General features: G+C 44.7%; 1 protein-coding gene across 5 annotated transcripts in view; it reads left to right on the forward strand.

The window, feature by feature from the left end:
* Positions 1-25,593, forward strand: part of ST6GAL1 (ST6 beta-galactoside alpha-2,6-sialyltransferase 1) — a 150,168-nt gene that overhangs the window by 55,025 nt on the left and 69,550 nt on the right. Inside the window, exon 1 of one of the 5 annotated variants that reach the window (XM_019024130.4) lies at positions 11,936-12,976. The exons of the other annotated variants lie outside the window; for them this stretch is intronic. The gene's annotated coding sequence lies outside the window, so the exon portion shown is untranslated. Of the gene's footprint in view, positions 1-11,935; positions 12,977-25,593 lie in introns of those variants that run through there. 5 annotated transcript variants of the gene reach the window in all.

The following is a 25,593-nucleotide window of genomic DNA, read 5'->3' on the forward strand; positions in this document are numbered from 1 at the left end:
ACGTGGAAGTCTGAGGGAGGTGTCACTGGGGGCTGGCCACGTGGAAGTCTGAGGGAGGTGTCACTGGGGGCTGGCCATGTGGAAGTCTGAGGGAGGTGTCACTGGGGGCTGGCCACGTGGAAGTCTGAGGGAGATGTCACTGGGGGCTGGCCACGTGGAAGTCTGAGGGAGGTGTCACTGGGGGCTGGCCACGTGGAAGTCTGAGGGAGGTGTCACTGGGGGCTGGCCATGTGGAAGTCTGAGGGAGGTGTCACTGGGGGCTGGCCATGTGGAAGTCTGAGGGAGGTGTCACTGGGGGCTGGCCATGTGGAAGTCTGAGGGAGGTGTCACTGGGGGCTGGCCACGTGGAAGTCTGAGGGAGGTGTCACTGGGGGCTGGCCACGTGGAAGTCTGAGGGAGGTGTCACTGGGGGCTGGCCACGTGGAAGTCTGAGGGAGGTGTCACTGGGGGCTGGCCATGTGGAAGTCTGAGGGAGGTGTCACTGGGGGCTGGCCACGTGGAAGTCTGAGGGAGGTGTCACTGGGGGCTGGCCATGTGGAAGTCTGAGGGAGGTGTCACTGGGGGCTGGCCATGTGGAAGTCTGAGGGAGGTGTCACTGGGGGCTGGCCACGTGGAAGTCTGAGGGAGGTGTCACTGGGGGCTGGCCACGTGGAAGTCTGAGGGAGGTGTCACTGGGGGCTGGCCATGTGGAAGTCTGAGGGAGGTGTCACTGGGGGCTGGCCACGTGGAAGTCTGAGGGAGGTGTCACTGGGGGCTGGCCACGTGGAAGTCTGAGGGAGGTGTCACTGGGGGCTGGCCATGTGGAAGTCTGAGGGAGGTGTCACTGGGGGCTGGCCACGTGGAAGTCTGAGGGAGATGTCACTGGGGGCTGGCCACGTGGAAGTCTGAGGGAGGTGTCACTGGGGGCTGGCCACGTGGAAGTCTGAGGGAGGTGTCACTGGGGGCTGGCCATGTGGAAGTCTGAGGGAGGTGTCACTGGGGGCTGGCCATGTGGAAGTCTGAGGGAGGTGTCACTGGGGGCTGGCCATGTGGAAGTCTGAGGGAGGTGTCACTGGGGGCTGGCCACGTGGAAGTCTGAGGGAGGTGTCACTGGGGGCTGGCCACGTGGAAGTCTGAGGGAGGTGTCACTGGGGGCTGGCCACGTGGAAGTCTGAGGGAGGTGTCACTGGGGGCTGGCCATGTGGAAGTCTGAGGGAGGTGTCACTGGGGGCTGGCCACGTGGAAGTCTGAGGGAGGTGTCACTGGGGGCTGGCCATGTGGAAGTCTGAGGGAGGTGTCACTGGGGGCTGGCCATGTGGAAGTCTGAGGGAGGTGTCACTGGGGGCTGGCCACGTGGAAGTCTGAGGGAGGTGTCACTGGGGGCTGGCCACGTGGAAGTCTGAGGGAGGTGTCACTGGGGGCTGGCCATGTGGAAGTCTGAGGGAGGTGTCACTGGGGGCTGGCCACGTGGAAGTCTGAGGGAGGTGTCACTGGGGGCTGGCCACGTGGAAGTCTGAGGGAGGTGTCACTGGGGGCTGGCCATGTGGAAGTCTGAGGGAGGTGTCACTGGGGGCTGGCCACGTGGAAGTCTGAGGGAGGTGTCACTGGGGGCTGGCCATGTGGAAGTCTGAGGGAGGTGTCACTGGGGGCTGGCCATGTGGAAGTCTCAGGGAGGTGTCACTGGGGGCTGGCCACGTGGAAGTCTGAGGGAGGTGTCACTGGGGGCTGGCCATGTGGAAGTCTGAGGGAGGTGTCACTGGGGGCTGGCCATGTGGAAGTCTGAGGGAGATGTCACTGGGGGCTGGCCACGTGGAAGTCTGAGGGAGGTGTCACTGGGGGCTGGCCATGTGGAAGTCTGAGGGAGGTGTCACTGGGGGCTGGCCATGTGGAAGTCTGAGGGAGGTGTCACTGGGGGCTGGCCATGTGGAAGTCTGAGGGAGGTGTCACTGGGGGCTGGCCACGTGGAAGTCTGAGGGAGGTGTCACTGGGGGCTGGCCACGTGGAAGTCTGAGGGAGGTGTCACTGGGGGCTGGCCATGTGGAAGTCTGAGGGAGGTGTCACTGGGGGCTGGCCATGTGGAAGTCTGAGGGAGGTGTCACTGGGGGCTGGCCATGTGGAAGTCTGAGGGAGGTGTCACTGGGGGCTGGCCATGTGGAAGTCTGAGGGAGGTGTCACTGGGGGCTGGCCACGTGGAAGCAGGAATCTTCCCTGTGTATGTGGGCATTTCAGGACTGGCAGGAAGCTGGTCCCAGAGGAGGCTAAGCTGGGGAGGATGCCTGAAAGGCATTAGTGGGAGGGAGTTTGAAAAAGACCCAGAGAGGCCTGTTTGAAATAAGAATTGGAAAGGACTCTTTAGATTTTGCAATTAGAAAGGCAGTTTCAGTGGAATGATGTGAACCGACTTCAGTTATTTGAGGAACCAGCAGAAAGTGGGGAAGTGTAAGCAAGTCAAGAGACCCCGCCATAAGGAAGCAGAGATTAGGTTGCTGTTTGAGGAAGTGATTTGTTTGAGGTATTTTTTTTTTAGCTCCACAAAATATCATGTTTTGGGTGTGAGTAGGGATGGGGTAAATGACACAGTAAGCTAATAACATCCAAACCAGCTTGTGAAACATCGTGCAAGTTATATCTGGTTCATACCAAAGAGTCGCTACTCAGTCCAGGCCTCTATCATGCCTGGCACATAGTGTTGAATATTGTAGTCAATAAATATTCAACAGTAAATATTTGTTGAATACAGTATTAAATACTGTAGAATTTAGACAGGTCCCTGTATCAACAACAGCAACAATGACCACCACCACCACCACCACCACAACAAAATAACAAGAATGTCCAATGTAGGGGGTTGCTTTTTGATCCACTTGCCTTTGGCTGGTGGTGTCTTTCTCTCCTTAGCGACATATTCTTTAGCACTTTCGGCAGCTGTATGTGGTTCTATTTTGGTCTCCTTTACTGCACGGCGATTATGTTTTCAAGAGGCGAATCTTCAGGGTGACTAGAGTGACACGTTATCTGAGTTCTGGATGGAGGTAAAGGAAAATTACGGTGAGTCTGGGGAAGCAAGGGGACAAGAGAGTTGGCCAAATGAGGCGGAAAGACCCCAGATTTGCGATCAGAAGAACCTGATGTCAAATCAGATCCATCTTACAGCAAGTCGAGCCACCTCTCTGAAACTTGAATTTAAATGATCTAAGGTTACTTCCTTTGGATTTTATAGAAAGAATAGTGTCAGGAGAAAAAGAAAAACAAGGAACCATGACTTGCTAAACATACTCAGAACCAAAGTTTTTCTTTCTTTCCTTTTAAAAAAAAGTGATATACAGTGAATACAGGCTTAGTTCCCTAATGGTGGCAAATGATGTAATGTTCACAGATGTCCTGGGGGAAAACAGAACAATCAACTTCTATTTTACTCTTACCATTTCTGAGGAAAGTCAGGCAGACTGCATAGGAAAGGAAGGAAGGAAGGAAAGAAGGGAGGGAGGGAGGAAGGAAGAAAGAGAAAGAGAGAGGGAGGGAGGGAAGGAAAGGAAAGAAAAGGAAAGGAAAGAAAGCAAGGAAGGAAGGAAGGAGGAAAGGAAAGAAAGCAAGGAAGGAAGGAAGGAAGAAAGGAAAGAAAGGAAGAAAGAAAGAAGAAGGAAAAAGCCCCTAAGGTTAGTAAGTATCTTATGTCCCTGGAACTACGCTAGGCACATACATACCTTACCACCTTCTTTATCCAGTGAAGGGTATTACATCAGTGTTTTAGGTAACCTACCCAAGGTCCACAGCTAACAATGGGGAGAGAGGATACAACAAGCCTTTGGGGGGAGAAAATTGAAGCCCATGGCCCACAAGAAATAAAGCCAAGAAATGTAGTTGCTTAAAGTCAGCCAGATTCCCCAGCACCCAGCATAGTGTCTTATTCTTAGGAGAATTTGAGAAATATTTATTTATCTAAGGGATGGTTGGTTGGTTGAATGAATTACCTGAGGAAACCTGAAGATGTTTTTTGCTGAAGTGCTGTTGAAGGTCCTCAAGGTCTTACGGAGATGGGAGAAACCTAGGGGGAGAGAAATAAAATTTAAATTTTCAAAAGGAATAATTATAAACCAACTGTATCGGGCAGTAACTGAATTGACCTATGGAAAATGCATAGCACATGGTAGTACTCAATAAGTGATAACTATGATATTTAAGGGAATTATTATTATCATTAAATAAATATGTTTCTGCTGCTGCTTCTTATGCTAGAACTTGAGACACAGAGTTATTGGGGCTCATATTTAAAAGCACTTTAGTTTTTCTGTATGCATAATGTCTCGTGGTGGAAGGTAACCTCTTTTCCGGTTGGCAGTCATGCCTAGCTTCTCATACCTCTGCTTTAGTTCCTCTTTGTGGTGTCGGCACAGTAAAATTTATATACGGCCGTATAACCTATATGTTAAAGACCATCCCAAGTATCTCCTCAGTGGTCAGGCATTTTTGTATGATACAGAAGCATAAACTTTAATTGACATTGGTTGTGGTGGTAATTAACTTAAAACTCTTCGATTAGACAGTGAACATCTCTGTATCCTCAGTAACAGGATTTCTATCCTCATAGACGAGATGGTAAATGTGGACTGGATGATGGTTCAGTTGGTTTACATGTAGGGCTTCTGGAAGTGTCTCTAACGGGTGCTAATTTGTGTTGGTCATGGGGATAATGCCTCTCCTCAGCTCTAACCTGTGATTTAGATTAACACATAAAGGGCTTGTTGATCACATTGACGGAAAATTTGAAGCTGAGAGGGGTAGAAACTATTGTATATGCCAGAATCAAGATTCTCTATAAATTTAACAGCCTACAGGAAGGACTGAGTGAAGAAAGACAGGCTGCACCAATATAAATGTAAAGACCTAGCTGTAGGCTCCAAATACCAATGGTTAAGCCAGGCTGTGTGTGTGTGGGGGTGTGGGGGTGGGGGTGGACGGTGGTGGGGTTAAGGATTAGGACTTGTAAGAAAAGATAGTGAGATTGTCAGTTGCTCACACTCTGTAATCCCAGCACTTTGGGAGGCTGAGGTGGGGGGAATCACTTGAGGTCAGAAGTTCGAGACCAGCCTGGGCAACATGGTGAAATCCCATCTCTACAAAAATTACAAAAATTAGCTGGAGGTGGTGGTGTGTGCCTGTATTCCCAGCTACTAGGGAGGCTGAGGTGGAAGGATGGCTTGAGTCTGAGAGGTGGAGGTTGCAGTGAGCTGAGATCACACCACTGCACTTCAGCCTGGGCGATAGAGCCAGAGCCAGACCCTGTGTCAAAAAAAACCAAACCAAACCAAACCAAACAAAACAAAACAAAAAAAGGCTAGTGCACCTGATTTCAACTAAGTGAGAATCATTAACATGAAGCTACTAAAAACTAACCAGAAACTTTCAGTATTTGCATCGTAGAGGTGTAGTCATTCCTCTTGTTTTACAGTAGTTGGGTCACACCTGGAACAGAGCTTACTGTCATTCTTTTAAGAGTGAGGGGGGCAAATGGAAATAGGCCCAGAGGACAATAAACAGAAAAGTTAGAAGACTCAGAAACCATATTATCTAAAGAATGATTCAAAGACTGAGACATTTAGCTTGAAAAAGAGAAGGTTTAGAAGAGTGCCATAGTCTTAAAAGATTGTTTTATGGAAAAAAGAACAGGCATTTGTTAGAACCAGGAAATGGATGCTTAGGGGAATGGGGAAGAGTTCAGTCCAACGTATAAAAACATTTCTTAATTAATATTTTGCTCTCTGCAGACAGTCTGTCTTGAAAGAAGGGTTGTCATTATTACAGATGTGGAAGTAGATGCTGGCTGGCCACTTTTTGTGGCTACTGAGTGGGGGATTTTTATTCATCAGATAGAGGATTGGGCTGATGTCCACTAAGATCTTTTCTAGCTGTGATGGTGTGTTGCTAGGCCTCACAGAGCATGAAGCCCTGTGCACCACGTTCAAGGGAACCTGGATAACATTGTTGGCAAGCTAATGGGAGCTGGCAGAAAGCTTGAGCTTTGGATGCAAAGCTAATGATTAAAAGCTTTGTGTATTTGACTTGCTGTCAGCATAGAGAACATATCAATTTGAGTTTATGTAAGATAATTAGTATTCCAAGGTGCCCACCAGGTAGCATTTACTATTTGAAAAATAGCAGAATAACTGAGGGCATTTGATTTTGCATGTCTTCTCCCAAGGGATCTCAGGGACCCTGTGGACCTCCTGGATGTGCTTCCAGCACTGCTCCAGCAAGGTCCCGCTCAACACTCTTACTTCACAGGAACCCTTCCTTATCCACCCTTATCTGTAGGGGCAGTCTTTCCTCTGGGTGCTGTAGCCACAAGCTTTGGAGTTAGATGAGTTGGTTTGAATCCTAGCTCTGTACCAGCTCCATGACCTTGGGCGAGTGGCTTAGTTCTTGACTGCGTCTTGCTCTGTCGCCCTGGCTGGAGTGCAATGATGCGATCTTAGCTCACTGCAACCTCTGCTTCCCAGGTTCAAGCGATTCTCCTGCCTCGACCTCCCCAGTGGCTGGGATTACAGGCACGTGCCACCATGCCTGGCTAATTTTTGTATTTTTAGTAGAGACAGGGTTTCACCATATTGGCCAGGCTGGTCTCGAACTCCTGACCTCAAGTTATCTGCCTGCCTTGGCCTCCCAAATTGCTGGGATTACAGGTGTGAGCCACCAAGCTCGGCCTAAAGCTTCTTATCTCTATCTGTTGAATGCAGGTGACTCATTTCCACCTGCCAGATTCTTAATGATCATTAGAGCGAGAGAAACTGCCCAGCAGCACAGCACTAGCATGTGTTCATGTTCAGTCAATGGTGTTAATATTTGTGATGATAGGCATAGACTATTGATAGACTTGATGATTATATTCAGTCATCTATGGGTAGCTACTTGGTGTGAAGAATTCCTTGGCTGGGGCTGAGGAGAGTTCTCTACCTCACCTCAACCCCAGCCGCCTTCTCCCATCCCTCCCTCTTAGACCAATCCCTTCCTACAGGATGCTCTTTTTTTTTTTTTTATTTCCTCTAAAAAATTTCAATAAAGAAAATAAACCAGGAGGTAGAAGGCAGGAGAATCGCTTGAACCCGGAAGGCAGAGGTTGCAGTGAGCCGAGATCGTACCATTGCGCTCCAGCCTGGTCAACAAGAGCAAAACTTCGTCTCAAAAAAGAAAAAAAAAAAGGATATAAACCAGCTTCTGGCATTACCCAGGAGCAGCTGACCTAGATGCTTGTTCCAGTAAGTTCTCCTCACTCCCTCTCATGCTTGTCCGCCTCCCCACCTCCTCCACCCCTGCTTCCAGGTCGTCTGCAGACCGCTGGGCCGGGTTTCACAGTATTGGCGTGAATCAGCTCGCCAGGCTTCTGCCCTTTGTGCTTGGTGGTAGCTAACTGACTTTTTTCTTTTTTTCATGTGGTCAGGATTTTTCCACTGAAGCCTTTCATTTATGATGTGGGAGAGACAGATAGTACCTAGCTAGTTGCCTTCTCTTGGACTTGCTGTGATTTGACTTTTCAGCCAGGCCAGGTATTTATTTTCCCTTGGGTGGAGTGTGGTTCTCCCATAGATACCTCATTCATGATTCATTTGTTCAGGGCATACAAAAGGCATTTCTTAGGACCCAGCCTGGGCCTAGCGGTGTGGTAGGTGCCTGGGCTTCAGAGAAGGCTAGGATGGTTGCTAATTCTCTGAAAGGTCATGCCCTAATAAAGGAAACCGACATAGAAACTGTGAGGGGCGCTGTCTTGGGGTCTGTACAGTGTGCTGTGGGAGCACAGGGAAGGGTTCCTAACTCACACTGGGGATCAGGGAGGCTTCGGCTCCTGATACTAAATTACCTCTTATTTGATACACTTTTTATGTCAGACTTGCTGGTTCTTTCCACACATTGAGTCAAAGGGTGTCTCTGGTTCCTCCCTGGATGGACTGATACAGGCCATTTCACTCACTCTCCCAAGGGTTTACCTCCTCTGGCCTCTCCGAGTCTCACCTGGAGGTGTGTGTTCCTGTGGCGTGGGTTCCTTGGGAGCGTGGGTGATTCACCGGCTGGCCCTATCCCATACTGATCCTCTGGGGTGATCCCTATTCACCTTGTCTCCTTTGCTGTCATAACTCCACTGCTGGGGGCAGAGGTGGAGATGTTGAGCTTGTGGGCAGGAATAAGTTCCACTGAGCCACAGAGCTTGACTCTGCTCACCTTCCCACAATAGAACTCAGAGTTGGAATCCTTTCCCCAGCCACCTCCCCTCCCATCTGAGGACAGAGGGTAACCTGCCCATCATCTCTGGGGTTATCTCCAATTTTCAGTCTCCCTCATCTCCAGCTGACCTCCCATATGGCCAAATCGATCCTGAGGTTGGGAATCCAGTTCTTCAAACTGAGCCCTTCAGACTCTGCTGTGGTACGTGAAAACAGTTTCAGTATCCCGCCACAAATACCTTCCAAAATTCTAAATGTAGTACATGACCATTGATATGGTTTGGCTGTGTCCCACCCAGAATCTCATCTTGAATTGTAATCCCCATATGTCAAGGGAGAGACCAGGTGGAGGGAATTGAATCATGGGGGCTGTTTCCCTCATGCTGTTCTCATGATACTGAGTGAGTTCTTACAAGATCTGATGGTATTTTAAGTGTTTGGTACTTCCTCCTGCTGCCTTGTGAGGAAGGTGCCTTGCTTCCGCTTTGCCTTGCACCATGATTGTAAGTTTCCTGAGGCCTCCCAAGTCAATTAAAACTCTTTCCTTTATAAATTACCCAGTCTCCGGCAGTTCTCACACGGAAGTGTGAGAATGGACTAATACAATCATGACCTTAAAAAAATAAATAAATAAATAAATAAAACATGGCCGGGCGCAGTGGCTCCCGCCTGTAATCCCAGCACTTTGGGAGGCCAAGGAGGGTGGATCATCTGAGGTCAGGAGTTCAAGACCAGCCTGGCCAACGTGGTGAAACCCCGTCTCTACTAAAAATACAAAAAAAATTAGCTGCATGTGGTGGCGGGCATCCATAATCTCAGCTACTCGGGAGGCTGAGGCAGGAGAATCGCTTGAACCTGGGAGGCAGAGGTTGCAGTGAGCTGAGATCTCACCACTGTACGCTAGCTTGGGCAACAGAGTGAGACTCTGTCTCAAAAACAACAACAACAACAAATATTTGAGGCCTACTTTTTTGAGAACAGAAAAGCAAATTAGATGTGGTCCTTGCCCCTAAGGTGCTCACAGTCCACTATCTATCTAGGTCAGATATTTTCCACTGCTGGTCAGTGTTTATGAGGCAAACTGTTTACTAACTTGCCTAACACTGCCTGTCCTGTGCAGTTCTTCCTGGATTGACAGCAGCTAGATCCTGTGACAGAGGACAGCTGTTCCCCGCTCCCTCCCATCACTCCCCTCTTCTGTCTCCTGGCCATAGCTGTGGGCTGCAACTCTGACTTGAGTGTTTGTGTCCCTAGTGCGTTTAGCTTCGGGTGGGGGCTGCTTTGCAGGTACTCGATAAACACTTGCATGGGGAGTTGAAATAACAAGTTCTTAAAGGAATCTAATTCGAGGGCACACTGCTGGTGGGCCCTGTTTGGTGGCCCTTGGGCTGAGCACATGCTTTGATAGTTCACTCTCAGAAACATCCAGTCTGGTTCTTAAGTGGCCATAATGACCCGATGGAGTTAAGATTTCCCATTTTTGGCATAGGGTCACCTGTATGTCTTTCATTCTAAACAAAAAAGTCAAGCATGTCTTGTCCTGTTCTCTCAAGCGTGTTAGCGAGATGGAAGACATAATGGTGGCCAGAGAAACTGGAAGCAAAACTAAACAGAGGTGCAGATTTGCAGAAGCTACCCCTTGGCATCTCGGGGTGCAGTTTTTCTCTGCTTCTCAGTTAGATAACTTGACAGAGTTTTATTTATTTATTTATTTATTTATTTATTTATTTATTTATTTTTATGTTTTAGAAAACTAAGAGGCCTAGGTAAATAACTGTGCCTTAAAGCCCTTCTTTCCACCCAGGAGTAGCAGCATGCTAGAAAAGAAAAGGGTGGGCCTGGGAAACTAGATTTGAATTTTGGTTTTGTCACTTTCTAGCTGTGTGGTCTTTCGAAAATCATTTGATTCCTCTGAGCTTCAGCTTCTTCACCTGTAAAATAATCAACCCACAGCGTTACTCAGAAGATTTACAGTAAAAGAGAAAACCTAGCACATTACGTTATGTAAGCGATACTTATAACAACGATGATAATGATAATAATCATCATAATAACAATTGAATGGTGGGCTCTCTGCTGCTGCATGTAGGTAGACATGGCTCTTCTTTGTCATCAAAGAGGGTCTCTGTGGCCTGAAGCACTCGGCAGGCTCCTTGCCTTCCACATATTTCTATGTGTTGGGATGAGATGGTCTTCAATCCTTAAATATCAACTAGTAGAAGCCTAGTACAGCTTCACCTTGGAGGAGAAAAATATGTCGATTCAGCTCAACTCAGCAACTTTTTTAAAATGGAGAGATTGAGAGAGAAAGAGAGAGTAATTGAAATAATGCCCACAGTTCTGACAGCCACTTGATCAGCTGAAAGCCCACAAGTGCAGGTGGGGAGACATGAATTCGAGTTCTCTTAGTCTCTGTAGGGTGAGCAGCTTGTTGGGCCAGGTGTGATCCCAGTATTTAAATGTTTGTCTTTTTAGTGTAACATGGTAGTAAACTGAAGACAATTACTTCTTCTGGTGCACATCCTGATCCCTTTCAGGGCTGGAGTCTAACACAGCTGTGTTAGATTCACTGAGTGAATTTTATATGAGTGTTCAGGGCTGTATAAACAGACCATATATTCTGTATTTCATAGGTGATTCAAAGTGGGGGGACTTTTTGTTTGTTTAGCTTTCATTTACTGCACATGAATAGTCATACAAAATAAGATGTTATTTTAACTGACTTCAAATTCAGCTGTTTATTTTTTCATTTTTACTATAGATATTTCAGTATGTATATTTAAAAGATAGAGACCCTTTAAAAATAGGCTGGGCGTAGTGACTCACACCTGTAATCCCAGCACTTTGGGTGGCCAAGGCGGCCAAGGAGTTTGAGACCAGCCTGGCCAACATGACGAAACTCCGTTTCTACTAAAAACACAAAATTTAGCCAGGCATGGTGGGCGCCTGTAATCTCAGCTACTTAGGAAGCTGAGGCAGGGGAATCGCTTGAACCCAGGAGGCGGAGGTTGCAGTGAGCCAAGATCACGCCACTGCACACTCCAGCCTGAGCAACAGAGCGAGACTCCCTCTCAAAAACAAAAAAAAAAGAGACCCTTTAAAAATAAAAACTACAAGATACTATTATCACATTCAAATAAGTAAGTAAGTATTCCTTAATACCAGATATGGAGTCAATATTCAATTTTCCTCAATTATTATATATATATATATATGTGTATGTGTATATATTAGTGTTTGTGTATAGATATGGGTGTGTATAGTTTTAAAATAGTTTGTGTATTCAAATTAGGATCCAGATAAAATCCAAGTGCAATAGATTGATAAGACCTTTAAGATTGTTAAAATGGGCCAGGCATGGTGGCTCACGCCTGTAATCCCAGCACTTTGGGAGGCCGAGGCAGGCGGATCATGAGGTCAGGAGATCGAGACCATCCTGGCCAACATGGTGAAGCCCCGTCTCTACTAAAAATCAAAAATTAGCTGGGTGTGGTGGCATGTACCTGTGGTCCCAGCTACTCGGGAGGCTGAGGCAGGAGAATTGCTTGAACCCGGGAGGTGGAGCTTGCAGTGAGCCGAGATTGCGCCACTGCACTCCAGCCTGGGTGACAGAGTGAGACACCGTCTCAAAAAAAAAAAAAAAAAAAAAAAATTGTTAAAATGCAGGCTGTGCATGGTGGCGGCTCACTCCTATAATCCCAGCACTTTGGGAGGCTGAGGTGGGTGGATCACCTGAGGTCAGGAGTTCGAGACCAACCTGGCCAACATGGCGAGACCCCATCTCTACTAAACATACAAAAATTAGCCGGGCATGGTGGCTTATGCCTGTAATCCCAGCTACTGGGGAGGCTGAGGCAGGAGAATAGCTTGAGCCCGGGAGGCAGAGGCTGCAGTGAGCCGAGATTGTGCCACTGTGCTCCAGCTTGGGTGACAGATTGAGACTCTGTCTTGAAAAAAAAAAAAAAAAGATTGTTTAATAAATGCTTTTAATCAATAACTTCCCACGGGAGGGGACACTGATTTGAGATATAATCTCTGGGTGAGGTGTGTGGCTGCCCTGTCTCTGTATAGGTAGACACAGGCCCACAGGTGCAGCGGCCATATTATCGGTGCGTGTTTACTCCCATCGCATGTACCATTCCTCTCACAAACACCTGCTTCCTGCTCATTTGTCTTTTTAAATAAGAATATGGTATTTGAGATTCTTTTATTCTCTTTAAATATTTGAATACAGAGTCTATTTGAAGGACCAGTATATTGAATAGCAGTAATATTTGAAGGACTAGTCAGCTGTAGAAGCCTTGACTTCAGATCTTCACCCAAGAAACTTTGTGTGTTTACTTTTCCTGGGCCACTCAGATAGACAATTGCGTTTTTGATACAGTAAGAGTTTGCAGCTTAGCTTAACTAGAAATAATCCGGATCTTATTTTCGAATTAGGAAGAAACATGTTATGATGTAGAAAAGCCTGCTCTGTTACCTACATGATGGCATAGCTTTGTGCTTTTCATGCTTTGTGGCCTTGGAAGGGGGTAGATAGAGTGTAGGTGGTTAGGAGTTGTTTCCTGGCTAAAAATAGGAACAGCATATTGTGAGACAGGAGCTTCTTCTCTCACAAGCCTCTGTGCAAATAGCGGAGGGTTATGCATTTGCTGCAGGTGGTACTTAAGCTCCAAGAACTTACAGCACACCTGCTTGAGTGGATCATGGGTGAGCTGGAGAACCTGAAGTAGCAAAGGCAAGAAGGCAACGACGTTCCATCTGTGGAAGGACCTACCAACCAGGTATCTCTGGTGACAGGGCTCATCTCATAGGTGGCCCACTGTACATCATACCCTGATGTTTTCTTTGCATGACGTGCTATAGAATTCCAGGCTCATGCACACCTTTCTGCTCTCCTGTTTTGCAAATGTCTGCACTCTAGAGTCCTTCCTGTTGGCCACTACATACGTGTCCCCCGCTTCTTGCCCCTCTCTGCTTGGGTCCCTGCTACACTGGTACCCTGCTTGGGTCCCTGGAATGTGGACCCACTTTCCACCTTGTATTGCCAGTTTGTTTCCAAGGCCATCTCCACTTTGAGCTTGTTCATGACCACCTCACACAGCACGCTTGGTGTGTGTGGTGGTTTGAGGGGTTCTGTCTGTACACTGTGCTTTGGCTGTGTTGGAGGCAGGCAGGTGGGAAGGAAGCAATGTATTCTTGGGGAGATTTGTTTTTAGAGACATGAGACATGGAAAATAATAATAATATAATTTGGGAGGTAATAATATAATATGGGAGGCATGGACTATCAGAGGAGGCAGGCAGGACTGCCCAACCTCCTCACTGGGCACATTACGCTACTTCCTCCTGACCTCTATAGTCCTTTGCATTTATCAAGCACTGTCATACGTGTTATCTCATGCAATGACCAGGGTGTCACCCCCTGTTTTGTAAGTGACAAAACTGTCACTCAGAGGGATGAAATGGCATGCTAAAGGTCATCTAGTTAGTAATGGTAGAATCAGGGCTGGAGCCCAGTCTTCTAAGTCTAGTTCCTATTCTGCTCTTCATCATCTGTCTCAGGATGGTAAACTGAGGCCTGGAAAGGAGAAGGAACTCACCCAGCCTAAAGATTAAGGGTTTTAGGCTGGCCACGGTGGCTCATGCCTCCCAACATTTTTAGAGGCTGAGGTGGGAGGATTGCTTGAGTCCAGGAGTTTGAGCCCAGCCTGGGCAACATAGTAAGACCCTGTCTTTACAAAAAATAAAAAAAATAGCCAGGTGTGGTAGCACACACCAGTAGTCACGGCTACTCAGGAGGCTGAGGCGAGAGGATCACTTGAGCCTGCGAGATCGAGGCTGCAGTGAGCCTCAACGGAATCATTGCACTCCAGCCTAGGACAGAGTGAGACTCTGTCTCAAAAAGAAAAAAAGAAAAAAGATTTTAGACAGTGCTGACAATATTGAGACAATGCTGACTGGTGAGTGGGGACGGAGAAGTAAAGAACTAACATTGTGCAGAACTGTGTTCTCAGCCAGTGCTATCTAATGGAAATAGAAAGAAAGCCACAAGTGTGGGCTGCATACGTAGTTTTCAGATTTGTAATAGACACATTAAAAAAGCAAAAAGAGGCCGGGCATGGTGGCTCGTGCCTATAATTCCAGCACTTTGGGAAGCTGAGGCAGGAGGATCACTTGAGCCCAGGAGTTAGAGACCAGCCTGGGCAACACCCTGTCTCTATTGTTATTTTTATAAAATTTAATTTTTTAAAAAATACAGAAAATAAAAAGAAACAGATGAAATTAATTTAAACAATATAGAACTACACAGGGGTTAAGGGCACTAGCTCCCTGTGCAGTTGAAAGTCCATGTATATTTTCTGAAAGTAGACTCTGAAAAATAAGAAAAAGAAAGAAAATCCACGTATAACTTTTGACTGTCCCTAAACTTAATACGAATAGCCTGTTAACCAGAAGCCTTACTGATAACATAAAAGATTGATGAACACATATTTTATATGTTACGTGTTTTATATACTGTATTCTTATAATAAAGTAAGCTAGGGAAAAGAATGTTAGTAGGAAAATCATAAGAAAGAGAAAATGTATTTATTATTTAGTAAGTGGAAGTGGATCCTCATAAAGGTCTTCATCCTCATCATCTTGACATTGAGCAGGCTGAGGAGGAGGAAGAGGAGAGGTTGGGTTTGTTTCAGGAATGGCAGAGGTAGAAGGAGGGCGAGGGGGAGGCAGGAGAGACAGGCACACTCAGTGTAACTTTTATTGAAAAAATCTGCATATAAATGGAACTGTGCTGTTTAAGGATCAACTGTATTTTATTTAACTCAATATAAAAATACTCTTACTTTCTCACGTAATCAATATAAAATTACGAATCATACTTTCTACATTCCTTTTTCCATAAGAAATCTTCAGTGTGTATTTTTACACTTACAACACATCTCATCTGGCCTAGCCACATCGGGCTAGTGGCTGTTGCATTGTGGAGCCCAGTTCTAAGCATTTTATGTATATTATTTCATATAGTTCAATAATCACGTGAAAAATTTATTACAGAACTATCTAATGGTTGAGGAAATGAAGCCCAGAGAGGTTAGGTAACTTGCCTGGGGGGCACGAAGCTGGAAAGCAACAGAACTGGATCCTGGCCTCTCCTTCCTCTTCCCACTGTGGCCAACTGCCAGCCGACCAGGAAGGGGGCCCCGGGGGCAATGCAGGGGTAGCTAATTTCCAAACCATTGTTAAACTTGCTCTTGTGGAGGCAGCTGGTCCTGGGGAAGTAAAGGGAATCCTCCTTTTTAGATGGATATGCAAAAGTTAAGGGAATCCTTTCACTAGGCAGTAAGCCTCTGTCTAGGGCCATGGGACCATTAACACCACTCTCCTCGTAGAAGGTGTGTGTCATTCAAGGTGATAATGCATAGGAACAGCTCAGCTATGTCAGGGCCAGGCCATTATGGGTGCTGAATAAATGTGTTTGTGTCCCCTATGCCAAGGCAAGACATCCGGGGAAGAAGTAGGCCCGGATTTGTCGCCTTGAAGGAAGACTACTATAGTCTCTTTTTTTTTTTTTGAGATGGAGTCTCACTCTGTAGCCCAGACTAGAGTGCAGTGGCGCGATCTCGGCTCACTGCAAGCTCCGCCTCCCTGGTTCACCCCATTCTCCTGCCTCAGCCTCCCGAGTAGCTGGGACTACAGGAGTGCACCACTGCGCCTGGCTAATTTTGTATTTTTAGTAGAGATGGGGTTTCACCGTGTTAGCCAGGATGGTCTCGATCTCCTGACCTCATGATCCTCCCGTCTTGGCCTCCTAAAGCACTGGGATTACAGGCATGAGCCACCGTGTTCAGCCAAGACTACTATATTCTAATGGAGGGTAAGTGGAGTAGGAGGGCCATGTGCGTGCTCTGGGGGCAACAAACTTGGTGCTAAACTTGTTTTTCTTGTTTTACTCACAAACATTATGACAGCAGTAAAGATACACTTTTATTTATTTATATATTTTTTTAGAGACAGAGTCCCCCTCTGTTGCCCAGGCTGGAGTGGCTATTGTAGTTCACTGCAGCCTTGAACTTGTGGGCTTGGGATCCTCCTGTCTCAGCCTCCTGAGTAGCTGGGACTATAGGCGTGCACTATCACACTGAGCTATTTTAAGAACATTTTTGTAGAGTATGTTGGCCAGACGGATCTTGAACCTCTGGCCTCCAGCATTCTTCCTGCCTTGGCCTCTCAAAGTGATGGGATTCATAAGCATGAGTCATGGTGCCCAGCCAAGATACATTTTTAAAATGTATCCTGCCTCCTGACACATTACTGTTCACTTGTAACAATGGTCCCTTGTAATCATAGTCTGTTTGCAAAGCAAGCTTTTAATAGAATTACAATTTTAGTGTTGACCAAAAGTTTATTTTGGGCCGAATGTGGTGGCTCACGTCTGTAATCTCAGCACTTTGGGAGGCCGAGGTGGGCGGATCACCTGAGGTTAGGAGCTCGAGACCAGCCTGGCCAACATGGTGAAACCCCATCTCTACTAAAAATACAAAAAAAACAAAAAATTAGCTGGGCTTGGTGGAGGTGCCGGTAATCCCAGCTACTCGGGAGGCTGAGGCAGGAGAATCGCTTGAACCCGGGAGGCCGAGGTGGCAGTGAGCCAAGATTTTGCCATTGCACTCCAGCCTGGGTGACAAGATCGAGACTCTGGCTCAAAAAAAAAGTTTATTTTGTTTCTCTTGTTATCATAAACATTGTTTTTCATCTTTATAGTGCATGTCGTGTGTTAATGGCTTCATAGGCAATCATGGACTTCTGGATCACAATTTTGCTTGTTCCTATGGCTAGATATTTAGGTTGTTCCAAATTTTCTCAGCATTACATTTGATGCTACAGTAGGCATCCACAAATTTACATTTCTTTTCTGTTTTTCAACTATTGTTGGTTGTTCTGAGGTATTTTCGTAAGGTTTCACTTCTGTTTTCCCAGCCATGAGTGATATATGAGCACAACCGTTTTGCTATTAATCACCAGCATTGGGTGTGAAAATTTACTCAAAGTTTTGCTAAATTTAACTGGAGTAGAAATGGGCCAAGCATTTGTGCGTACTTCCGCAGATGCTTTTTAGAATAGTGCTTGTGTAACTGACCAGAGTGTTAGGTGAGGCCATCGTTGGCAGAAAGGTGCCTTCCTTGGGAGAAGGTGGGTTAAACAGTTTTTCTTTGCAGATTAATGGTGAGAGCCAAACCCAAAGACCCACAGGTTTCAAGCTGGCCATGTGGCTTCACTAAGTTTGGCACAGTGGCACAGAAGCAAGGTAGAACTCAGTGTTCCTACCCGAACCCTGGACATTCTGAAATGTCCGCAGCCCAAGGAAAGGGATGACCTGCATGTCACTTTCCATACCCTCCACTGCACATAGATCTGTCTCAGGCATTGAATCAGAGGGATGTGTGACTTTGGACAAATTATTTTACCTTTCTCTGCCTCATTTCTTCATCTAAACTCAGGTGACAGCAATGTCTCCCTGCAATATTGCAGTGGGGATTAAATCTGTTAATACTTGAAAAGTGCTGAGATCAGTGCCTGGCACATAATTAGTGCTCAATAACTGTTGTAAACCTGGGTTTGGATCTCACTTCCAGTGCTTTCTGGAGGCCCACTTTGGTCAAATGGCTGACCTTTCTGGACTTCAGCTTCATCTGTAAAATGGGATTATGGCATCTACTTCAGCAGCATGTTAGGGGTTTAAGTGACAAAATGCATTTCACACAGTGTCCTGCACATAAAGGGCCCACCATATATGTAATGAAAAACAAACAAACGGCCGGGTGCAGTGGCTCACTCCTGTAATCCCAGCACTTTGGGAGGCCCAGGCGGGCAGATCACGAGGTCATGAGTTTGAGACCAGCCTGGTCAACGTGGTGAAACCCCGTCTCTACTAAAAATACAAAAATTAGCCGGGCGTGGTGGCAAGCGCCTGTAATCCCAGCTACTCAGGAGGCTGAGGCAGGAGAATTGCTTGAACCCAGGAGGCGGAGGTTGCAGTGAGCCGAGATCACGCCACTGCACTCCAGCCTGGGCAACAGAGTGAGACTTTGTCTCAAAAAAAAAAAAAAAAAAAACCCAAAAACAAAACAAACAAACAAACAATGTTTTTAGCTTTTTTTTCTACTCTACCAAAGAGAGAGCTTTGTTGCCTTATATTGGTGTTGTAATTAGCTGTTAGATCTGACCATATTTTCTGTTATGGTGTATTTTTAAGTCCACATTCTAGGTTTAAGGCCATCATGAAACAAATGGGGGGCAAATCAACATTTTCATGTGTCTGAAGCTTTTAATATAATTTTGTTTTGGAGATGAATGAGCTCATAATTCCACAAAGAAGGGATGATATTTCATATACTTATTAGTTTAGTGATTTCCCTCCCACACTTACTGTCAAACTGTCAGGTTTATGGAAGCTATCAAATGTTTCTTTATGCTCAGGAGCACAGATCAAAGTTGTCTACATGATAAGGTAAAAAACATATTCTTTAGGAAATGCAAAGAAATGACCCAAAAGGCCCTTGAGCACAGCTCATTCCTCTCCCTGGTCTGTCCAACTTTCCCTCATCTTCTTTTCTGAGCTGAGAGCGTCTCCCCGGCAGCCTCCCTGAACCATCCAGCCTGGGAGCTGGGTCCTCTGAATGGTGAGCCACTCTGCAGCTGTCATGTCCTCCTCCATGCCCCTTTCTGGAGATAGAGGCATTTATGGAGTGCTGAGATGTTCAGGCCGGGTGTTAGGTAATGGGTGTTTGTTGGCTGAATGAAAAAACTTGTAAAAATCTTCCTGTGATGATAGAAGCGTGTATAATAAAGACAGGTGGATCTGCAAAGCCAAACAAGAAGAAGAGAGGTGCCATTATCTGCTCAGGCTAAGGAAAAGTCAATGTAGTCATTATGTCTGGAAAATGCCAAGGACTTCTTTCCCTCATTTTTTACGTGGCCTTGCACTCTGTAAGGCATTGGCTGGGAGGTTCACTGTGGCTTTCTTGCCGCTAAGCATCTCCTCTCTGCCAACATCTCATCAATTCCTGTCTGTGCCAATTACCTTTGCTTAGGATTTGGGGTGAGGAAAGTTCTGTGATTTGTCTGTTTCTGTTTCTGGGTAAAATCTCAACTCTGGGCATATCAGCAGAAAGGGTTCTGAAATGTCCCTTGATTCAGATGATTCTGAATCAGTAGCATGTATGTGTGTGTGCATAATTACCCTTACCCAAAAATTCTCCATTATAATTCTTTAAAAGCACAGGTTCACAAATTATTAGAAAGTATATTTTGTATACTATTTACGGTAGCAAAATATCAAATGCAAGAAGCAAGTTTAATTAAAGATAGGCAAGACATTTTACTGAAGACTATAAAACATTAGTAAGAGAAATAAACAATGGCTTATGCAATTATGGAAACTGACAATTACCAAGATCTGCGACTGGCAAGGTGGAGGCCTAGGAGCAGCAATGGTGCAGTTCTAGTCTGAGTCCAAAGGCCTGAGAACCAGGGAAAGCCAATGGTGTAGTTATAGTGCAAATGCCAGTTGGTTTAAGGCCTTTCAGTTTGAGTCCAAAGGCAGGGGGAAAAAAACCCCAAAACCAAACCAAACCAAAACAACAACAACAAAAACAATGCCCCAGCTCAAGGCAGTCAGACAGGAGGAGCTCCCTCTTACCTGTGGGAGGGTCAGCCTGTTTTACTGTATTCAGGCCTTTAACTGATTGGATAAGGCCCACCGTTAGAGAGGGGGCAATCTGCTGTACTCAGCCTGCTGATTCCAATGCTAATTTTATCCAAAACAACCTCATTGAAACACCCAGAATATTTGACTAAATATCTGGGTACTCTGTGGCATAGTCCAGTTGACACATAAAATCAGTCAAGACCATCAATTTGGGGGAAAATTGACATTTTAACAAAATTGAATCTTTCAGTTGATCAACATGGTATATATCCTCCATTTATTTAGATCTTTTATTGCTCTCACTAGTGTTTTGTAGTTTTCAGTAAAAAGTCTTGCCTATCTTTAATTAAATTTGCTTCTTGGCATTGGATACTTTGCTACTGTAAACAGTATATAAGATATATTTTCCAATGATTTGTGAAATTTTGCTTTTGAAGAATTATAATGGAGAATTTTTAGGAGAAGGATAATTGAAAATCCGTCAGACAGCAGTGAAGTTTAGGAGCTACCATTCTGGACATAACCATACATCATTAATAAAATATTCCTTACATCCCTATGCTACTTTATTATTGCCAAAACTTTTTTTTCCTTTGGTCCTCATAAGGGTTCTTAGAAAGAGACAGAAGAGCTATTATTTCTACTTTCATACAAGGAAATGTGGCCTCAGGGATTGATGTGGTTTGAATATAATGTCGCCACCAAATCTCATGTTGAAATGTAACCCCCAGTGCTGGAGGTGGGGCCTGCTGGGAGGTGTTTGGGTCATGGGGGTGGATCTTTCATGGCTTGGAGCTGTCCTCACAACAGTGAGTTCTCGTGAGATCTGGTTGTTTAAAAGTGTGTGGCACCTTTCCCACCACTGCCTCTTGCTTTTGCTTTCGCCATGTGATGTGCCTGCTTCTGCTTCACCTTCCACCGTAACTAAAAGCTCCCTGAGGCCTCCCCAGCAAGTGAGCAGATGCTGACACCATGCTTGTGCAGCCTGCAGAGCTGTGAGCCAATTAAATCTCCTTTCTCTGTAAATTACCCAGTCTCAGGTATTTATAGCAATGGAAGAGCAGACTAACACAGGGAGACTATCTAAAAGTCCTATGACTAGCAAGTGGCAGAGCCAGCCCCAGAGCCCAGGACTTTTCCTAAGAGAGAGGTCCTGCTTCTGATACCAAAGTTTTTCTATAGAAAGATGGCCTTTTATAAGCATTACTGAGAAGATACCTCCAGGTGCCCAGGAAGAATCTCCTGCCTGTAGCCTCCATAGGCAGTGTAGGAGGAAGGGAAGGAAACAGCAGAGTGGACCAAGGTAGCAATATGTAATACACTAGAGTCGGGAGCGAGAATGATGTCCTGTTAGCTTATACGGCACTTTCGTGCTATAAAGAAAGGATGCCCTTTCAGCCAGGACCAGATGCCATTATGCAGTGAACAACTTGTACAGTCATATGTGACATCCCAGAGAGAAAACAACAAATACAGAAACCTTACTTATTCAGGAATTAATTATTGATGAGGAAGCTAAATTGGTGTTTCTTTCCTTTAGAGAAATTGATTGAAAATACTTCAAGATGATTCAAAGCTAAAAGAGAAGAAATCATCTTTCTTTCTTCTCCCTTTTACAACCTTTCTATCTTCTATCCTTTCTCTTTCTCCTCTTCTTCCTTTCATAACTCAGCACTTATTGAGTGCCAGGGCATGAAAATGCAGAGATAAATGAGGTGGCATCTCTCCCTAGGAGCTTCTAAGTCTTACAAACTTTTTTGACTGCCACCATCAATAAGAAGTACATTTTGTGGTATTGCAGGTTTTTTTTTAGGTCTTTCTTTTTTAAGGGTTTTATATATTGAAACATTTATTAATGAAATGATGAGTTCAGGATTTGTTTCAAAATCTAGGGATATAGGCGTAAGTGGGGTAAACACAAAACAGGACTGACCATGAGTTGATAATACTGAAACTGGTCATGGGTCTGTGGGGTTCATTATCTGTCATCCATGTTTCTTTTTCTTTTTCTTTTTTATTTTATTTTTATTTTTTGAGACGGAGTCTTCGCTCTTTCGCCCAGGCTGGAGTGCAGTGGCGCGATCTCGGCTCAGTGCAAGCTCCGCCTCCTGGGTTCACGCCATTCTCTTGCCTCAGCCTCCCCAGTAGCTGGAACTACAGGTGCCCGCCACCATGCCTGGCTAACTTTTGTATTTTTTAGTAGAGATGGGGTTTCACCGTGTTAGCCAGGATGGTCTCGATCTCCTGACCTCGTGATCCGCCCACCTTGGCCTCCCAAAGTGCTGGGATTACAGGCATGAGCCATGGCGCCCGGCATCTGTCATCCATCTTTCTAATGATCTATTTGAGACAAAAGTTTCATGAAGCTCTACTTTCTCTTATTACATGCAGTGGATTCTGATATTTTAAAATCTTGTTTATTCTCTTTTTAAAAACCTGGTCCTTGTGCCCTAAATTGCTTTTGAGATCCACTGATGTAAAATAATATGTATTTTGAAAAACACTGGTGTATTGAGGGAGAGAGGGACCTATAAAATAACTGATTACTGTCAACCAGAAAGTGCTACTAGAATATGGTCAGAGGGCTGTGGGAGCACACAGAAGGGAAGGACCGACCAACAGGGTCCTGGGGAGTCTGGGAAAGCCCTTCAGTAACTTGCATGGAAGAGGAGACATACGCATCTTTGACAAGATGGTGGGGGGATATCTGACTTTGAGGATGAGGGCAGTGGTGCAAGTGGGGTGAGCCAACCTGAGTTCAGTATGGCTGGAATGTGGGGGCTGTTGGGGAGTGGCAGGAAATGAGGTTACAGATAGCAGCAGCAGCAAAAGTCACTAGTCTTCTGGGACAGCCTAAGGAATTTATATTTTATCTGTGTTTCAGGGAACCATTGGAGGGTAAACTGAGAAATGACCCAGTTCCATTTGCCTCTTACAGAGATCATTCCGTCGGCTCCTTGTAGATAGACCAGTCTACCTCTGTGGCCTGATTTAGAGCATAAAACCTAGACCCAAAGGAGAGCCAGTCTGGAAGCCAGATCTAACCTACCTCATGTAATTATGTCCCCACTCTGCCACATGACTTCTCAGATCTACACAGAACACAAATTGGGCTTTTTCAAGTATTTATCAAAACAAAAATTATGGTCACTTTCAGGACATAGGAAGAGGTGGAAATAGAGCCAATTCCCTGTGTGCTCCTTTCCCCTTTTCCCTGCATAGGGTTCTCTCATCTGTAGAGTTATGGCAACCTGTGAGAGATTCGTAATAATCACCTACAGTGTGGCATTTTTCTAGGTGCTTTACAACTATTAACTCACTTAATCTTCATAATAATTCTATGTGGTAAGTATTATTATTAATTTCATAGATGAGGAAACTGAGGTAAAAAGAAGTAAGTGATTTGTCTAAGGTCACACATCTAGCAATTAGCAGAGCTGGAATTTTGGCAATCTGGCCCCAAAGTCCACTTTTAACCACCATTGTGCTTCTTGATTAAGTTTGATTTCATTCCAGTCATCTCCTTAGACTCAGATGTTTGAACAAAGAGAATCGTGAAAAAAATTTGGCTTTAAGTTTTATTCTCAAGATTGCCAAATCCCTTTCTTCCCTAATGAGAGGAAGAGGAAAGTTTTCTAGCTGGGAGAAAAAGGATGGCTTCTTAGAAGGAAGTGGTATTTTAGTGGAGTTTTGAAACATGGATGAGAAGTAAATTGCTGAGAAGGATGAGTTGCTAGTACAGCCAAGATGAAATAATCCAACCACAATCTCTACCAATGTTTACAACAGAAAGCTGAATAGGATGCAAAAAACCACATGAAAACTCTGAAAAGTAAGAGCAGGCAGGCAGAGTACTGGGTTCAAAACTTGAACAATGACTCACGATGAATATGGATTTGCAGAACAGTGTGGAAAACTAAGAGTCCAAGATAACGCCATCTTTCTAACTAGAGGAAGCAGTGGGGAAAAAGCCACTGGAAGCCAGAGAGTGTGAGGAAATCCCTGAGAGGAGAGAGGTGGAAAAAGGGATACACAAATTGGACTGACAGAAGTCCTGGGCACACTACAAGGTGTGCATGCATGGAACAGACCCAGGAGGCACAGAAGAGGTTTTGAGAATCTAACTATGATATTAGCAACCACCCAAGTCCCAGACAAACTCTTGAATGGAGCATGTGACAGATTGACTCAAATGGCATACCAAAAGCTTTGAAAACTGATCTGACACTGGAGCTAACACTCATAAAAAGTGAGACAGTACTTTCAGTCTGAACCTAAGTGGATTAATTTCCTGGTAAAACAAACAAACAAACAAACAAACATTTTTCAGATGATTTTTAACAGGATCCAGAGTCTCACAACATGATATTAAAAAATCCAGGATACAATTCAAATTTACTCAATATCAAAACAACCCGGAAAATCTAAACAGTACTCAAAGGAAAAGACAATTCAATAGGCAGTAACACTGAAATGACTTAGATCATGAAATTTTTAGACAAAGTAGGTATGACCATTCTCCACTCTTGAAATTAGAAAGTTCTTGAAATTAGGAAAGATAGACGTTCTCAGCAGAGAAATAGGAACTGCAGAATAATCAGATAGAAATTTTAGACCTGAAAAGATGATATGGGCCCAGTAGCGGAATAAAGATAACAGAGAAAAGAGTCAGTGAACTTGAAGGTAGATCAATAGAAAGTATACACAATGAAATATACATTATGAAACAAAAAAAATTGGAGAAAAATGAAAAGCCTTTCATGGTACTGTGGGACAATGTCAAAAGGCTGAAACTTCTTGGTATTGGCATTCCATCTCAGAAGGTAAAAAGAAAAATACTGGTGCAGAAAAAAATATTTGGAGAAAGAGTGGCTGAAATAGTTTCAAATTGAAAGAAAAACATATCTTTACAAATTGAAGAATCTCAGTAATTTTAAACAGGATACACTTAATGACAACTCCTCAGCCACCTCATAAGAAAACTTCTAAAAACCAAGGATTAAAAAGCATTAAGAGCATTAAAATATGACACATTATACATAAGAAAAGGGAAGGAAGAAATGAGAAGAAAGGAAGGACTCAAGAAAGAGAGAGAAAGAAAAAAGAGAAAAGGAAAGGAAGGAAGGAAGGAAGGAAGAAACCTATTCGAATGACTGTCGATTTCTCATCCAAAACCATGGTGGCCAAAGACAAAGACAGTGAAACCCCATCTTTAGAATGCTGGAAGAAAAAAAAACTATCCACCCAGAATTTTATATCCAGAAAAAATATTCTTTGGGAGTGAAAGCAAAATAGAGATATTTTCAGGTGATGGAAAACCAAGAGGCTTCATTTCCAGGAGCTCTCCTCTTAAAGAAATACTAATGGAAGTTTTTCAACCTGAAGGGAAGCTGTACTAGAGGAAAAGTTAAAACTTGAGGAACAAAAGAAGAGCAGGAGAAATAATAAATATCTAATACATTCCCCTTGATAAAAATACACACAAACATAAATCTCATTACATGGGTAACTACAAACTACTGGCAATATTTTAGATTTATTTCCTTCAAGTCCTTTTTTTCTGTGAATATGCGTTTCTCTTTTTCTTTTTCGGTTTTTCTCTCTCTGTCTCTTCCTTTCATGTGGACATTTCATAACATTTTAATATTCCTTTTTGTTGGGATTTGAGGTTGTTTCAGGTTATGCATG

This window comes from Gorilla gorilla, chromosome 2 (genome assembly GCF_029281585.2).
Source record: "Gorilla gorilla gorilla isolate KB3781 chromosome 2, NHGRI_mGorGor1-v2.1_pri, whole genome shotgun sequence".
Lineage (NCBI taxonomy): Eukaryota > Metazoa > Chordata > Mammalia > Primates > Hominidae > Gorilla > Gorilla gorilla.